Here is an 18,475-nt window from a genome sequence, read left to right as displayed (position 1 = left end):
GACCTTGGTGTCCTCACTAATATTTTCCCACATTCAACATCTGAAGTGAATTAGCTGGTCGTTTTCCTATTGCAATTTGTGAAAGCTCACCATTCAAAAGTCAGCTATATTATGATCAGGTTCACTGGGTCTGCTCAGAGGTCTGTCCAGCAGCAGCAGCAGAAGTTGGAAAGAATGTAGCCCAGGTGAGGAAGGTTGAATTGACTTTGCCTTTTCAGCCTCCTTGGTTGCTTTAACAAAGATTTAATGTCCTTTTTGAGAATGCAGCTATAACAACTCCAATTAAAATATAGTTGGCCAGTTCACTAGAAGCAAAAATTGGAAACAATTGCAAGGTTTTGCTGCATTGAAGAAAGAGGAATTTTAGTTTTCTGAAGAAGGGTCACTGGACCCAAACTGTACTTTCTCTCCACAGTTGCTGCCAGACCTGCTGAGATTTTCCAGCAATTTCTATTTTTGTTTCCAATTTGTAACATTCACAGTTCTTTCAGTTTTTTGTTTAGAATTTTATTACTTACTGACCCCAAGAAAAATAATCAAGATGCACCATCAAACACACACACAAATGAAGGGTTTTGTGTACAAAGTAGCAAAATACAAAGTTAAAAATGAGATCAAATGTAAAGTACAATGTTAAAAAAGATCATGTGTAACACAAAAAGAAAAATAATTGGAATTCAGTTTGAAGGTATTCTGCAAGTGTACTGTGTTATCCTGAGACAACGGTTATATTTAGTATTATGGGTCAGAAGGGATATTGCAAATTTTTTTGAGTTCTCAGTGTTCAGATGTTTCTCCACTTTGTGTCATGGTCACTTTATCCTTCCTGAATAAGTGTGTGAGTGAGTGTGAGAGAGAGAGAGAGATACTGGAAGAGAGGGAGAAAGAGAGAAAAAGAAAGAGAGAGAAAAAAACAAGGGAGGAAAATGAAGGAGAAAAAGAGACAAAGACAGAGAATTGAAGAGATGGACAGAAAGAGAGAGATTCAGAGGGAGAAAGATAAAGGCGAAAAATTGTGAAAGGAAGAGACAAAATGAGAAAGCGATAAAAAAAGAGAGAAAATGAGAAAGTGATAAAAGAAGAGAGAAAATGAGGGAGAAACAGTAAAAGAGAAACAGAAAGAGAGAACAAGAGAGAGAATATTCCAGGACCTCTATTTCATTTCCAATGATCTGCCAAAGCTGTTGCTTGAAATACAGCTCATTATGTATTCCTGTTACTGGGGTCTTTCCAAACTGGATAATTGCAAGCTTTCATCTCCAATATGTGAAACGTAACCCAGAGGTGTAAATTAAAAATAGGAGACACAAGTTTCTTCACACCTGATTAGCTTCAGGTTGTTTTTTATATCAAAGAAAAATGATTTAATTTCAGTTCTGATGATTTCATTTATTCCACAATGGTTTCAACTTTGATCAGATGATCACTGCAGCCATTTTTAAGTGAGTGTCTTTCCTTCTAAAATTATTGCAATCCATTAAAGACCCAGACATTAAAACCAGTTGACAGAAGTCAAAAATTGATGGTACATATTTTACCCACTGTCATGAAAGCTACTGTTTTCCCACCTTATAATAATAATAATGGTTTCACTTCAAAGGTATTTAATTAGTTGCAAAGTATTTTGAAGACCTGAAGCCATGGAAGACTCTTTACAAAGAAATTTTTTTCTTTAGTAATCAAGCTCTATTAGAGGGGAAAGGTTGTTACCAGCATGTTAAAGCAATGTAGTGATGATCTCAAACTGTGATAAATGATATTCCAAATTAATGATATTACATAACTAGAGGGAGGTTATTCAATCCATTATATCTGCAATGTTGTTAAACCTCCCACATCAGCTCAACACTAATCTCAATTCCATACCTTTTTCCACAAATTCTCAAATTCCTTTCTGTATCAAATGTTAACCTATTTCTTTTTATGTCTCCTGATTGATTTGGATCATATTCAAGAAATACCTGTGGTAATGCATTACATAATGTAAGAAAACTTTGCTTCAAAATACCTGTTAAATTACTTTTCTTTGTGTTAACAGTGCTCGGGGCTCAAATTCTAGTAAGGATAACATGAGTTGTTTATTAACATTGGGCAAAGGTTTCTCAAAGCTAAGAAAAGCTTCCTGAAACAAATTAGACATGTCAGTTCTTTGAAATGAAACTTTTGTCTGAAGTTTAATCTATGAGTTTCCCATCATTGGGATGCTCAGTTTTGTGGGTTTATAAATCATGAGGGGCATGGATAGGATAGATAGATAAGAAATGGGGGAGTCCAGAACTAGAGGGCATAGGTTTAGGGTTAGAGGGGAAAGATGTACAAGGAACCTAAGGGGAAACGTTTTCACTCAAAGGGTGGTGCGTGTATGGAATGAGCTGTCAGAGTAAGTGGTGGAAGCTGGTATAATTACAGCATTTAAAAGGCATCTGGATGGACCAAGTGCTGGCAAATGGGACAAGGTTAGTTTAGGATATCGGGTCGGCATGGACGAGTTGGATCTAAGGTTTGTTTTGGTGCTGTACATCTCTATAGTTCTATGACTCTATTTCTAAATAAGACAGCAAGTGAATGCAAGTTCTGAAACCTTTTCTATGCTTTCCAGTTAGCAAAAGATTAGGTAATTTCAAAACTCACCATTACTTTGGTGCATGACATATGTAGCCTAATATTAATGCAGTGTTTAGGCAAATAAATACATTGTTCCCTAAAAGAAAGAAAATTAACCTCCAGATGAAGGTAGGTAATTGGAAAATGAAATGATATTATAAATAGTTATCCTGTACCCATTGGCTAGAAGAATTCAAACAACTTGTAAACTTGTCAACTTCTAAGAATATGGTACACCAGCAAGTGCCCAGGGTCAGAGATCAGCTCTTGTCAGGAAGTTCTTATAGGGGTCAATCCTCAAACGGGAGTTGTCTTCTTCAGATGAAATAAAATTGAAGGTTATTAGATTAGCCATAATCTTACTGAATAGTGGAGCTGACTGGATGAGCTGAATGAGCTATTGACCCTCCTACATCTTTTGTGATGGACCAGAGGAGATTGAGCAAAGGCACTGGAAAGAGATTCCTAACATTTCACCAGGATGCTGCCTTCACAATTTCAATGGGCTTGACACATTCCATAACACTGTCTGTTTGTACTCTGATTTTGGTGATCCATCCTCAAATCTCATGGATTGTATACTTTCTTTGATTATAATTAACTAATGTATCATTGCTAAACTGCTGCTTCTAAACAAACATAAAGATTATCTAAAAATTCCTCTCAAATGGTCAACTGCTTACATTAGGTGACTGTTGTGTTATGACACGGGGTAAACTTTCTTGCTTAATTTAAAACCAGCAACACAGAAAAGATCTATCCCATGCAGTAATCTGTGAAAACTCTGGATGTGAAAATTCGATAGGCCAAAAATGAGTCAAAGTAAAAATTAACAACTTTATTTCTTAAAGTATAACAACTATTTATAATTCCTTACTCTAAACTACTGTTACCTTCCATTCTATAATATTAGTCCAATATGACTCTTGATTATGACTTACAAAACAATTCTTCTGATCTCAAAACCAGTTAGTGTTTGTTTTCTCTGAATTCCAGTCTTCTTTTCTTCTTCTTAGGGATTTCTGCTTCACAGGTTACTGATTGCTAAAGGTACCTTTAAGAGTGCTATTTTTCGGCAGTCATTTTACATGCTGGGGCTTAGCAGTTCTCCTCTCAACTGTTCAATTAGCCTCAGCCTTTTACTCTCAAAGCATCGGATTATGTCATTGGCTTTTACGATTGTCAATATACTCAATTCAAACTGGATTGGTGTTTGGTATTTTTCATGGTATAATTTAAACTGATTGGCCTAATTCAAATCTGTTTTGTCATTTCCAGACAACCAGCTAATCAAGTTGTTCCACCAAATTTACATTACAGTTCTTATCAGAACACTTGTTTCTGTTGGGTAGTTCTGTTGCTTTTAATTCTCTTAAAGTTACAGTATACCCACATCTTCATAACAGTTGTCATGAACCTCCAAAATCTAACACAATCCTCAGCTGCAGTCGGAGGACTTTTAAGAGGTTTTGTGAGCCAGTTGTAGTGCAGATATCTTATGAAACCTAGAAATCAACCTAGTATGTCCATAGAGCCTTTGAAAGACATTGTTGTTCTTCTTCACTTTGTGACCAATTGGGGTATGGAATGCACTGCCTGGAAATATGGAGGACATTGGGAAATTATTTTAATTAAAATAATATACAAGGGTATGAGGAAATGTGGGAGATTGATATTAGCTAGTGATGCAAAGTTGAAGAGCTGGTCTGGTAAAATAGGCCAAATTGTCTCCTTCTGTACCATAAGACTTCTGTCTTTCTATGGTCCTTCTATAATGGAATACTCTCCATTTTCCTGGATGGACATAGCTAGTCAACATCTTGGGCAAAACATCCTGCTTGTTTGGCACCTCACCCACCTTCAAAATTCACTCCCTACATTGATACACAATGGTAGCAGTGTATACCAATTACAAAATACACTGCAGTAACGCAACAAGGCTCATTGAACTGCAACTTCCAAATTGTGATTCTTACATCTAGAAAGATAAGAGCAGCAGATGCCTATCAGTTTCCTCTCCAAGACACGCACCGTCTGATTTGGAACTATATTGCCATTCCTTCACTGTTGCTGGGTAAAAATCCTGGAACTCCCTTCCTAATGTACCTACAACACATGAACTGCAACAGTTCATTTACATGAATCAGGATAGTCATGTGGATTATGGATGGGCAACAAATGCCAACTGAGCCAATGATGCCCATATTACATGATAGAGTAAATTTAAGAGATGCGACATCTCTGGTCAATGGATGTTGCTGGCAGCTGGGAATGTCTAATTATGGCAGAGCAATGACTAGTCTCAGGGCAGCAGGCAAACATCTAAATGGTAATGTGACTTTGCATACACACGGGTTGCAAGTTAATGAAATGTAAAGTGTTTCCGTTCTCAAATGCCTCTTGTTGCCCCAGTAAAGCTTCAATGGTCAATTGCATGCAATCCATGACCTCTGGAATTTTCCAGTAAGACATGAAAAACCTGTATCACTTTTGGCTTAACTGGCATATTGTGCACTGAATGTGATGAGCTCATTGCCTTGCTGGAACATTGAAGTTGTCTTTACTTTGATATATGGTTGTTGCCGGAATGACCCTGGTATAAAAAAAAAACTCAAGTCCAGAGTTACCTTCAAAGCAACAGCCACAGGAGGCCACCAACACAGTTAGAAATAATCTCACAGCCAATGTGTTACAGGGGAATGTCACTATCTCCTGGAGAGCTTTGAAAGCTTTGGCACTATGACATTTCTGGCCTGTACACTCAGTTGGCAGGATTGCATCTTCTGCTGTCTCTGCCTGTCTGCCCAGAGGAAAAGCCATTAAGACCTGCAAATGACACAAACTGCTCTGACTAATCTTGTACATTTCAAATTATAAGACCAAATATCTTAGCATGTTCATTTCTGAGCATTACTGCTTTCTTTTTACTGGTATTTCCATCTGGATCCTGTTGTCTCTCTTCTACAGATCCTTATGCAGTGGAAGGTCCTTTACCAACCTGGACTACACTTGTTTCTGGATAGCTGTCTTCCTCTGTCCCCTTCTCCAAGCTTCTTCACTGAAGGATGAGTGTCTTCAGATTGCATTGTCCCCATGAGGGACAGAGGACTCTTACTGCTCTACTGTGGTTCTCTGATGTTTTTATAGCTGTGTCTGTCGTTATGGCATTCTCAGAGAAATGTGCAAACATAGGCAAATGCTTCAAGCTGCATTAGCTTTTCCTACTGTGATGTTAGCTAAGGTCGCACCTACTATCTTTTTTAATCCACGTTTGCACAAGCTCTTCATATTGGACATGAATCTACCTAATTTTTTTTAATTTTAAATGGAGCGTGCTGCTTAAAGTCTGTGTTGCTTTTATTATAGTGTAAAGTGAATCTGTTGCTTTGTTAACAAGCTGAATTGCTCAATAATTAGATTTTTGAAATGGCTGACATGTTGTTGATTTTGGTGCCAACCCACATTCGATATTACTGCAGACAAGACAGGATGATGATTTTTGCATCAAAGTGGGGGCAGTGCATTTGACTTGACAATATAAAATCCAGCTTTATATGAATGCCAGTTGTTGTATATCTGTTTTCTCTTCAAAACTGCTTTCTGATTGACAATTTTTGTCAGCTCTTTTCTGTTTATATTTGAACAGATGTTGACTCACAATTACTAACATAAAACACTACATTTCATCAAATTGTGTTTTGGGACTTCATGCTAATTATCTCCCTGTTTTTCCAAGCAAGCCAAAATTGGCTGAAAATATCAGGGACATATTAGAAGGGACCAGTATTTCATTTGGTAAGCTGGCCGCTGCCAGCCCTATTCTGTCAACAACTCAGCAATCGTATTTGATGGTGTGAGTGCCGATTGTGCTCTTGTTACTAAAGGAAGTAAACAAGAAAATTAATTCCATGGCACAACACAGCCTCTTTGTCTCTTCCAAATCTGTGACTGTAGTTGAGCCAACACACTACAAGTCTGAGTGTTTGTGTCATTAGCATTTTGGGGCTGATGGAGGCTTATGTATCTGCCACACTCTCTGGAAGATGCTTGGTACAGATCAGAAGAACTGCATTTCAACTCCTCAAAGCTATGCATAATGGCATACAATGCATGGCGATGATTGACTGTTCCAATAATTTATTCATAAAGACTGCCAAGCAAGCACTGCTATAAAAAAACAGAGGCATTAAGCACACAACTGGATACTTCTTACCATTTTTCATTTTGGCAAGTACACAGGTTTGCTGCGTTTCACTTGAAGTTGTGATTTTATATGGTGGAGTGTTAATTACAATACAATATATCTTCAAGGGAAATAGCAGTTAAAATATGCCAACTGGCAGTTGCTCCTGATATACATGAGGTACTTAGGCAACCAAAACATAGAACAGAAGTTGAACATTGATGTATAAATGTCAAATAGTAGCCCAAACCTTCCTCTCTCCAAATCATCAAAGGTGAGACATGCACTGGGACTGGGAGATGCATAGACATTCTGATACACAGACATTTGTAGAATTGCCCAGGAAATTTAAACTTCCAATGATTTCCTGCTTCCTGTGAAGATCTGTGAAGGTTTCCAAAGCTGAGTTCAGAGTGGAGACTTGGGCTAGTTGCAGGGCACTTACCAATGTACATTCCCTGGAAATGTTAAGCAGGTTGATAGCTCCTCCCATAATCAAGTAACTCGACTGAGCAACAAAATCAAAACATACAATCACCAACCACCACACCCCTGCCCCCATGAGCACCTTTTTCCAGTATCAAACAAAATGACAGACCAGATCCATTTGGCTCCCGTTGTCTGGCTACCCTACCCTTAGTTATCCCCAACTATCCCCAGACTCAATCTGACTACTCCTCCATCACCAAACTGTTTCCAATCTGACGTAATATTTCAGTAATCAACCTGACGTAACATTTCATGGGTCTTGTCATAGCTGTAACACATTGTGATTAACACTTGTCCAGACCATATTCACTGAAAGTGAAAACAGCCAATACTGGAGGTCACAGCGGAGTCCCACTGTCTGTCCTTTCAAGTCTGGCAGGAGACACACCATTATTCAGCCATTCTCACATTCTGACCACTTAACCTGAACTATCAACATCTTTTCTCAAAGCACCCTATACCCACCATCCCCCCAACGTCCCCCCCCCCAAAAGAAAAATAGGATAAATGCTATCCCCTCCACATTTCACTTCAGTCTGATGAAGAGTCAGTTAGACTCGAAACGTTAGCTTGCTTTCTCTCCAGGGATGCTGTCTGACCCATTGTGATCTTCAGCATTGTTGTTTTCAGACAGATACAAGCATCTGCAATGATTTTCTCCTTCACTTTAAGTGATTTTAAGACCTATCTTAAAACCACTGTTGTCATCCTTAATCTAAGAACAGTCTATGTCACAATCTCCTAATACAAATATAAAGATTTCTGCATATTATAGTTTGACTGATTTTGATGGTCAATATTTCAGTCTACACATATCTACACCAATTTCATTCAAATGCCAAATTAACACTGCCCTCAGAAATCTGTTCTAGCACCAATTTTTTTAATCTTTTCATAAGCAACCTACCTGTGGTCAGCTCAAGAAATTTTGCATGGTGTTGACAGTGATTTTGCTACTCAAGAAAGTTACTTTTACACATTCAAATGATACAAAACCTAGGATCAAGTGCAACCTTAGTAGCTTAATCAATCATGTCTCACAAAGACTGTATCCTTTGTCTTGGACTTGTACAATGATTGTAGCTGTTGTGAACTCAATTTCATGTAAATTGTCAATCACACTTACCTTGTTTACTGGGCATCAGCCTCAATAGACCTGAACCTACAAGAATCAACTTCTGAAAGTTACAAAGAAGGTCAGAACTCGAAATAAACTAGCCAGCAAAATTTTGGCTTGACCTGGGAAGAAAATATCTTTACTTTACAATAATCTGTTCATGCACTTTGCTACTCAGTTTTAGAACACCCCTTTTATAGAAGGTCTGGTGATACAATGGTAGCATTCCTCCATCTGGGCCAGAAACTCCACGTACAAGTCTCAAACAAGGACTTATTGGACATAGAAGAAGGTTCATCTATAACATGCCCAAACGGTCACCGATCTGTAGGTCCTTCCAATTATTTATAATTCATACGTGGAACATGGACACCATTGACTGGGCCAGCATTTATTGCCCATCCTTAGCTGTCTTTGAGAAAGTATGATGAGTTGTCTTCCTAAACGATTCAATCACTTTCATTTAGGTAAGCCCATAATGCATTAAGAAGTGAGTTCCTGATATGCCTGAAGACAAACAGTAAGAGCTGGACACTTTCTGTTCAGTCATCCTGCAGAAAGCAGTGGCAAACCAAGCAGTACAATGCTCATAAGAATGGATTGGGAAATGCTGGTGTTGGACTGGGGTGGATAAAGTTCAAAATCACACAACACCATTTGATAGTCCAACAGGTTTAATTGGAAGCACTAACTTTCGGAGCACTGCTCCTTCATCAGGTGGTTGTGGAGTACAAAATTGTAAGACACAGAATTTATAGCAAAAGTTTACAGTGTGATGTAACTGAAATTATACATTGAAAAATACCTTGATTGTTTGTTAAGTTTCTCATTTGTTAGAATGACCATGTTGGTTTCACTTCTTTCATATGTACATCACAAAACTTTTTTGAAAAGTTACATTCTCAGGTTAACTTTAAAATTGGTGTCAGCTCAGAAAATGTTAAGATTAGATTAGATTAGATTACAGTGTGGAAACAGGCCCTTTGGCCCAACAAGTCCACACCGACCCGCCGAAGCACAACCCACCCAGACCCATTCCCCTACATTTACCCCTTACCTAACACTACGGGCAATTTAGCATGGCCAATTCACCTAACCTGCACATCTTTGGACTGTGGGAGGAAACCGGAGCACCCGGAGGAAACCCACGCAGACACGGGGAGAATGTGCAAACTCCACACAGTCAGTCACCTGAGGCGGGAATTGAACCCGGGTCTCTGGCGCTGTGAGGCAGCAGTGCTAACCACTGTGCCACCGTGCCGCCCACGATGTGTTGAAGGTGTTAGCCCCCTGTGTGCTGTTGTCTGTGCCTTAATGTTTAGACTGATTTTAGACACAGACACACACACACTCACACTCACACATGCATCCTGTTACCTTCTAAAATAATGCTAATACATTTTTAAGAGAGGCTATTCTCTCTCAAATATTTCTCCAGTGCCTGCTAAAAAGCATCAATATTGGCTGAAGAGTTGGTGTATGGAAAAATCTTTGGTTAATTGGAATCTCTTCTGGGCTATAAGTGACCTGTACAAGAAGGATGGATTACACCTGAATTAGAAAGGGATGAATATACTGGCAGGGAGATTTGTGTGAGGCTCTAGAAGGGATTTAAACTAGTAGTGTCGGGTGGGGGCAGAGGGGAGCGGGGACCCAGGGAGATAGTGAGGAAAGAGATAAATCTGAGACTGGTACAGTTGAGAAAAGAAGTGAGTAAAACAGTCAGGGCAGGCAGGGACAAAACAGAGAACAAGGTCGGACTGATAAATTAAACTGCATTTATTTCAATGCAAGAGGCCTAACAGGGAAGGCAGATGAACACAGGGCATGGTTAGAAACATGGGACTGGGATATCATAGCAATTACAGAAACATGGCTCAGGGATGGACAGGACTGGCAGCTTAATGTTCCAAGATACAAATGCTACAGGAAGGATAGAAAGGGCAGCAAGGGAGGAGGTGAGTGGCGTTTTAGATAAGGGAAGAGATGGTCACCTTATTGGGATTGTATTATAGCCCCCCAATAGTCAGAGGGAAATTGAGAAATTTGTAAAGAGATTTCAGTTATCTGTAAGAATAATAGGGTGGTAATGGTAGGGGATTTTAACTTTCCAAACATAGACTGTGACTGCCATCGTGTTAAGCGTTTAGATGGAGAGGAATTTGTTAAATGTGTACAAGAAAATTTTCTGAGTCAGTATGTGGATGTACCCGCTAGAGAAGGCGCAAAACCTGACCTAATTTTGGGAAATAAGGCAGGGCAAGTGACTGAGGTGTTAGTGGGGGAGCGCTTTGGGACCAGCGACCATAATTCTAATAGTAATAAAATACTAATGGGAAAGGAAAGACAAGATCTAAAAGTTGAAGTTCTAAATTAGAAGAAGGTTAATTTTGATGGTATTAGGCAAGAACTTTCAAAAGCTGATTGGGGGCAGATGTTCGCAGGTAAAGGGACAATATATTCCTGTTAGGGTGAAAAGAAAGGCTGGTAGGTGTAGAGAATGTTGGATGACTAAAGAAATTGAGGGTTTGCTTCAGAAAATGAGGGAAGCATATGTCAGGTATAGACAGAATAGATTGAGTCAATCCTTAGAAGACTATAGAGGCAATAGGAGTATAATTAAGAGGGAAATCAGGAGGGCGAAAAGGGGACGTGAGCTGGCTTTGGCAAATAGGTTTAAGGAGGATCCAAAGGGTTTTACAAATACATTTAGGACAAAAGGGTAACTAGGGAGAGAATAGAGCCCCTCAAAGATCAGAGCCGCAGGAGATGGGGGAGATACTAAATGAGTATTTTAAGGCCATAAGACCATAAGACCATAAGACATAGGAGTGGAAGTAAGGCCATTCGGTCCATCGAGTCCACTCCGCCATTTAATCATGGCTGATAGGCATTTTAACTCCACTTACCAGCATTCTCCCCGTAGCCCTTAATTCCTTGTGACATCAATAATTTATCAATCTCGGCCTTGAAGCCATTTAGCGTCCTGGCCTCCACTACTCCGCGGCAATGAATTCCACATTTCTCTGGCTGAAGAAATGTCTCCACATTTCTGTTCTGAATTTACCTCCTCTAATTCTAAGGCTGTGCCCACGGGTCCTAGTCTCCTCGCCGAACGAAAACAATTTCTTAGTGTCCACCTTTTCCAAGCCATGTATTATCTTGTAAGTTTCTATTAGATCACCCCTTAACCTTCTAAACTCCAATGAATACAATCCCAGGATCCTCAGCCGTTCCTCGTGTGTTAGACCTGCCATTCCAGGGATCATCCGTGTGAATCTCCGCTGGACACGCTCCAGTGCCAGTATGTCCTTCCTGAGGTGTGGGGACCAAAGCTGGACAGAGTACTCCAAATGGGGCCTAACCAGACCTTTATAAAGACTCAGTAACACATCGATGCTTTTATATTCCAACCCTCTTGAGATAAATGACAACATTGCATTCGCTTTCTTAATCACAGATTCAATCTGCATGTTTACCTTTAGAGAATCCTCAACTAGCACTCCCAGATTCCTTTGTACTTTGGCTTTATGAATTTTCTCACCGTTTAGAAAGTAGTCCATGCTTGTATTCTTTTTTCCAAAGTGCAAGATCTCGCATTTGCTCATGTTGAATTTCATCAGCCATTTCCTGGACCACTCTCCCAAACTGTCTAGATCCTTCTGCAGCCTCCCCACTTCCTCAGTACTTCCTGACTGTCCACTTAACTTTGTATCATCGGCAAACTTCGCTTGAATGCCCCCAGTCCCTTCATCCAGATCATTAATACATAATGTGAACAGCTACGGCTCCAACACTGAACCCTGCGGGACACTGCTTGTCACCGGCTGCCATTCCAAAAAAGAACCTTTTATCCCAACTCTCTGCCTTCTGTCAGACAGCCAATCCTCAATCCATACCAGTAGCTCACCTCGAACACCATGGGCCCTCACCTTACTCAACTGCCTCCCGTGTGGCACCTTATCAAAGGTCTTTTGGAAGTCTAGGTAGACCACATCCACTGGGTTTCCCTGGTCTAACCTACTTGTCGCCTCTTCAAAGAATTCTGACAGGTTAGTCAGGCACGACCTCCCCATTTTGCATCAGTGTTTACTGTGGAGAAGGACATGGAAGATATAGAATGTAGAGAAATAGATGGTGACATCTTGAAAAATATCCATATTACAGAGGAGGACGTGCTGGACGTCTTGAAATGCATAAAGGTGGATAAACCCCCAGGACCCAATCAAGTGTACCCTAGAACTCTGTGGGAAGCTAGGGAAGTGATTGCTGGGCCCCTTGCTGAGATATTTGTATCATCAACACTCACAGGTGAGGTGCCAGAAGACTGGAGGTTGTCTAATGTGGTGCCACTATTTCAGAAAGGTGATAAGGACCGGTGAGCTGATATCAGTGGTGGGCAAGTTGTTGGAGGGAAACCTGAGGGACAGGATTTAAACGTATTTGGAAAGGCAAGGATGGATTAGGGATAGTCAACATGGCTTTGTGTGTGGGAAATCATGTCTCATGAACTTGATTGAGTTTTTTAAAGAAGTAACAAAGAGGATTGATGAGGGCAGAGCGGTGGACGTGATCTATATGGACTTTAGTTTGACAAGGTTGCCCATGGGAGACTGGTTAACAAGGTTAGATCTCATGGAATACAGAGAGATATAGCCATTTGGATACAGAACTGACTCAAATGTAGAAGACAGAGGGTGGTGGTCGAGGGTTGCTTTTCAGACTGGAGACCTGTGACCAGTGGAGTGTCACAAGGATTGGTGCTGGGTCCACTACTTTTTCTTATTTATATAAATGATTTGGATGTAAACATAGGAAGTATAGTGAGTAAGTTTGCAGATGACACTAAATTTGGAGGTGTAGTGGACAGCATAAAAGGTTACCTCGGATTACAATGGGATTCTGATCAGATGGGCCAATGGCCTGAGGAGTGGCAGATGGAGTTTAATTTAGATAAATGTGAGGTGTTACATTTTGGGAAAGCAAATCAGAGTAAGGTAAAGTCCGAGGGAGTGTTGCTGAACAAAGAGACCTTGGAGTGCAGGTTCATAGCTCCTTGAAAGTAGAGTGGCAGATCGATAGGAAAGTGAAGAAGGCATTTGGTATGCTTTCCTTTATTGGTCAGAGTATTGAGTACAGGAGTTAGGAGGTCATGTTGAGGCTGTACAGGATGTTAGTTAGGTCACTGTTGGAATATTGCATGCAATTCTGGTCTCCTTCCTATCGAAAAGATGTTGTGAAACTTGAAAGGGTTCAGAAAAGATTTCCAAGGATGTTGTCAGGGTTGGAGGATTTAAGCACAAGTAGGGGTTGAATAGGCTGGGACTGTTTTCCCTGGAACATCAGAGGCTGAGGGATGGCATTATAGAGGTTTATAAAATCATGAAGGGCATGGATAGGATAAATAGACAAAGTCTTTTCCCTGGGGCGGGGGAGTCCAGATCGAGAGGGCATAGGTTTAGGGTGAGAGGGGAAAGACATAAAAGGGACCTAAGAGGCAACTCTTTCATGCAGAGGGTGTTGCGTGTATGGAATGAGGTGCCAGAGGAAGTGGTGGAGGCTAGTACAATTGCAATATTTAAAAGGTATCCGGATGGGTATATGAATAGGAAGGGTTTAGAGGGATATGGGCCGGGTACTGGCAGGTGGGACTAGATTATGTTGGGATATCTGGTCGGCATAGACAAATTGGACAAAGGGTCTGTTTCCGTGCTGTACATCTCTATAGCTCTATTCCCTGTGGCTGCGAGCTCCTCATCCACATTAGTCTCCAGTTAAAGAGGTTTAGTTTGAATTCCCAGCTGGACTTTTTATGACAATCTTGTATTCATGACCATTGATTTTCTCTTCCTTACAAGAGAAAGCTTTCATAATTTTGAAGACCTCTACTAGTCATTCCTCACCTTTTTCCAAGAGGGAAGAGACCAGCTTGTCAATCCATTCCTGACACATTCAGCCACATATTTCTGGTATCAGCCTTGTAAATCATCTCAATAGTCTCTCAAGGCCTCAGCATCCCTTGCTCATCTGCCGATCAGAACTGCACACAATAATTTAAGTATAGTCTCACTAGAGTTCTTTCCAGATTTATCATAACTTCTCTTCTTTTCAATTCCATCCTTCTGGAAATAAAACCTAGTGCTTGGTGTGCTTTATTTTTACTGGTCTTGCTAACATGAGTTACGACATTTCGTCATTGCTCTCGAAGATCCTTTTGTTCCTCTATCTGATCTAGACCAGCACCTTCCAAAGAGTAAGTACTTCCCGAGTTTCCCTACAAAAGCATTCTAACTCACATTCATCTTTCTGGAAAGTTATTAGAAATTTGTTTACCCATTCTACAAATTCATCAATGTTATCCTGTAATTTTTCGCAGTCCTCCTCATCATTGACTGCCCCATCAATTTCGTGTAATCTACTAATTCAGAAATTACATTAACTGGAGACTGCTGAGGAGCTCACAGCCACGGGGAATAGAATCATAGAGATGTACAGCACAGAAACAGACCCTTAGTCTAATTTGTCCAAATTATTAATGTAAATGTGAAGTGTGAAAAAAAAGACAATTTTTGGGTGGTGCAGTGGCTTAGTGGTCAGCACTGCTGCCTCACAGTGCAAGGGACCCGGGTTCAATCCCAGCCTTGGGCGACTGTCTGTGTGGAGTTTGCACATTCTCCCCGTGTCTGCATGGGTTTGCTCCAGTTTCCTCCCACAGTTCAAAGATGTGCAGGTTAAGTGAATTGGCCAAGAAATTCTCTCCACTTGCCTAGAGGCTACAATTCCAACAACAGTCAAGCAGCTTGATACCATCCAGGGCACAGCAGCCCACTTGATTGGCACCGTGTCTACCTCTTTAAACATTCATTCCTTGCAACACAAATGCACAGTGACAGCAGTATATACCATGTACATGATGCACTTAACAGCACCTTCTGACCTCTAACAAACTTCTGACTTCTACTACCTATAAGGGCTAAGGCACCAGACATATGGAAGCACAAACACCTGGAATGTATCCTTCAGGTCACCCACCATCTTCACTTTGAAAATTTTGCCATTCTTTCACTGTTGCAAAGTCATAAATTTTGAAATTCTCTTCCTAAGCAAGGGATGCTGAGGCCTTGAGAGACTATTGAGATGTATCTATACACTAAAGTCTGCGGCAATTCACGATAGGAGCTCACCATCACCTTCTCAAGGTTAGTTAGCATGGAGAACACATGCTGTCTAGGCCAGCAATGTCCACATTTCATAAATGAATAGAAAAAAATTAATGCATTTCAAAGGTATAGATTAACCAATCAGCACCAGGGAAATTGCCCCTTTTGGGCTTGTTTACTTTGTCCATTACATTTATATTCTTAAAAAATTTACATTTATGTCATTACTTATCCTATCCTTGCCCTCCTGAGCGGCTGCAATCATACACTGTAGCTCGACCCTCAATGCCATTACAGGAGGGAGTTCCAGGCTTTTGACCCAGCAACACTATAGGAATAACAAAACATTTTCAATTCAGGATAGTGAGTGGCTTGGTGGAAAACTTGCAGGTGGTGGTGTTGCATGTATCTGCTGCCCTTATCCTTCTAGATGGTAGTGTTCTTCGGTATGAAAGGTGCAGTCCTAGGAGTCTAGGTGAATTTCTGCAGTGTATTTTATAGACAGTACTCACTGCTACTACAGAAAGTTGGTAGTGAAAGAATGTTCATGAATGTAGTGCCATTCAAACAGGCAGCTTTGTCCCAAGCTTCTTGAGTTTTGTTGGAGCTACATTCATGCAGACAAATGGTGGGTATTCCATCAAAATATTAACTTGTGCCTTGTACATGGTGGACAGGATTTGGGGAATCAGGAGGGATTACCTACTGCAGTATTTTTAGCCTTTGACCTGCTCTTGTAGCTCCTGTATTAAGGTAATTAGTGCAGTTCAGTTTCTGGTCAATGGTGACCCTCAAGATACTGATTGAAGGGGATTCAATGATAGTCATGCCATTGAATGTCAAGGAGCAATGGTTGAATTGTTCCTTATTGGAGATGGTCATTGTACGGCTTGCAAAAGATGTTAGAAAGTAGAAATGTTAGTTCCTACTGTTCAGCCTGAGCCTGGATCTTGTTGTTGTTGCATTTGAACATGGGCTGCCTCAATATCAGTCACAAATAGTGCTGAACATTATGCAATCATCAGCAAATATCCCAACTGTTGACCTTATGATGGAGGGTAGGTCATTGATAAAGCAGTTGAAGATGGTTTGGCCTAGGACACTACCTTGAGGTAATCCTGCGGAGAGGTCCTGGAACTGATATGAACTGATTTCCAATAACCATGACCATCTTCCTTTCCATCTGGTATGATTCCAACCAGCAAAGAGCTTTTTTGTTGATTCCCATTCTCTCCTGTATTGCTAGAGCTCCATGCAGGTTCATAAAAGCATACAACACGGAAATGAATAAAGCAACTCGAGGCCACTCTCAGTTGAATGTTGCCTTGAGGTCGCTCTCACCTCATTTTATGGTAGCACTTGGGTTTCTTGAGATTCAGGAAATCTGGCCAGGAGCAGATGGATTCTGCTGGTGGAAAATTAAGACATGCCATGGCCTTATTCTCAGTTTTACAGCTGTAATGGGCCACCTTGTAACATCAGTAAAAACCAGAAATAAATGAGTTGGATATGGGATCATATTAGAAAACAGATTTCAGAACACATGCACTCATCAAACCCAAATTCACCTGTTTCTATCAGCTGAAAGTTAGCCCTGCATTTTCAACTGCATGACATTGAAAAATGTATCTCTTGTGACCAACTGTTTGCAAATCAATGATTCTGATTATAGCTCATAAGTTCATATTGCTTAACAAAAACAATTGCCAGACATATCTTCGATCCCTTCATCCGAATCACTTATATAAATTATTAAAAGTTGTGACCCCAATATTAATCTCTGTCTCCCACTGCATATATTTTGCCAACCAGGAAATTATTAATTTGTGTCTAATCTCTGCTTCCTGTTAGCCAGTCAATCTTCTTTCTATGCTAATATGTTAACACCTGCACAATGTTTGCTTATTTTTAGCATTTTGTGCTGTCTTTTTTGATCAGCAGCTACAGGTTTAAAGCCTTGAAATGGGGAGGAGTGAGCTGACACTTAATTAACTGCCCTTCAGGCAATGGACATTGCTATCTTTGTGTGTGTTGGTTAGTAATGATTGTAATTTTCATAATAGAATGTATTTCGAACATCAGCATTGCTGTCATATAAAAGCACAATTAATATATGACCAGAAGACACAATTGAACTTCTAAGCTTCCTATATTTCATAATTAAAAATATTTTATTAATAACGTTGCCTCTTTACTCCTACAGTGGTACATAATGAATGACTTTGGAGTTGTACAGAGTATAAAATCATCTCTTTGAATTTTCAGGCTTTATCTATCACTTTTTCAATGTCTCTTCTCACTAAGGTAGATTACCATGAATGTACCACATTTCTATATCATTTATATATACCATTTCTGAGTCTGGATTTAACCTGCTCCATATCTCTATGAGTTACTCTGTAAATTGGATATAGTATTAATAATGTCAAATAACAATGGGTCACATAGGGTTATGTCTATCATCAAAATTTTATTTCAATTATAGAATATTGCAGTCACTTTATAATTGCAGCACAGAAAATTGCAATTCAAACTAAATTACCAATAAAAAGCAGTGGATGTTGAAAATAATTCAACTGTTGATGGCTGGAAATAAAAAAACTCTGTGCTCCATTCAACTTGTATCTCACACCTTCCTGTTCCTGGTCCATTTAATCAATTAGCCATTTGGATACAGAACTGGCTCAAAGGTAGAAGACAGAGGGTGGTGGTGGAGAGTTGTTTTTCAGACTAGAGGTCTGTGACCAGTGGAGTGCCACAAGAATCGGTGCTGGGCCCTCTACTTTTTGTCATTTACATAAATGATTTGGATGTGAGCATAAGAGGTACAGTTAGTAAGTTTGCAGATGACACCAAAATTGGAGGTGTAATGGACAGCGAAGAGAGTTACCTCAGATTACAACAGGATCTGGACCAGATGGG

This window comes from Chiloscyllium plagiosum, chromosome 2 (genome assembly GCF_004010195.1).
Source record: "Chiloscyllium plagiosum isolate BGI_BamShark_2017 chromosome 2, ASM401019v2, whole genome shotgun sequence".
NCBI lineage: Eukaryota > Metazoa > Chordata > Chondrichthyes > Orectolobiformes > Hemiscylliidae > Chiloscyllium > Chiloscyllium plagiosum.
The sequence above is the reverse complement of the archived record's forward strand: the minus strand, read 5'-3'. Positions refer to the sequence as shown.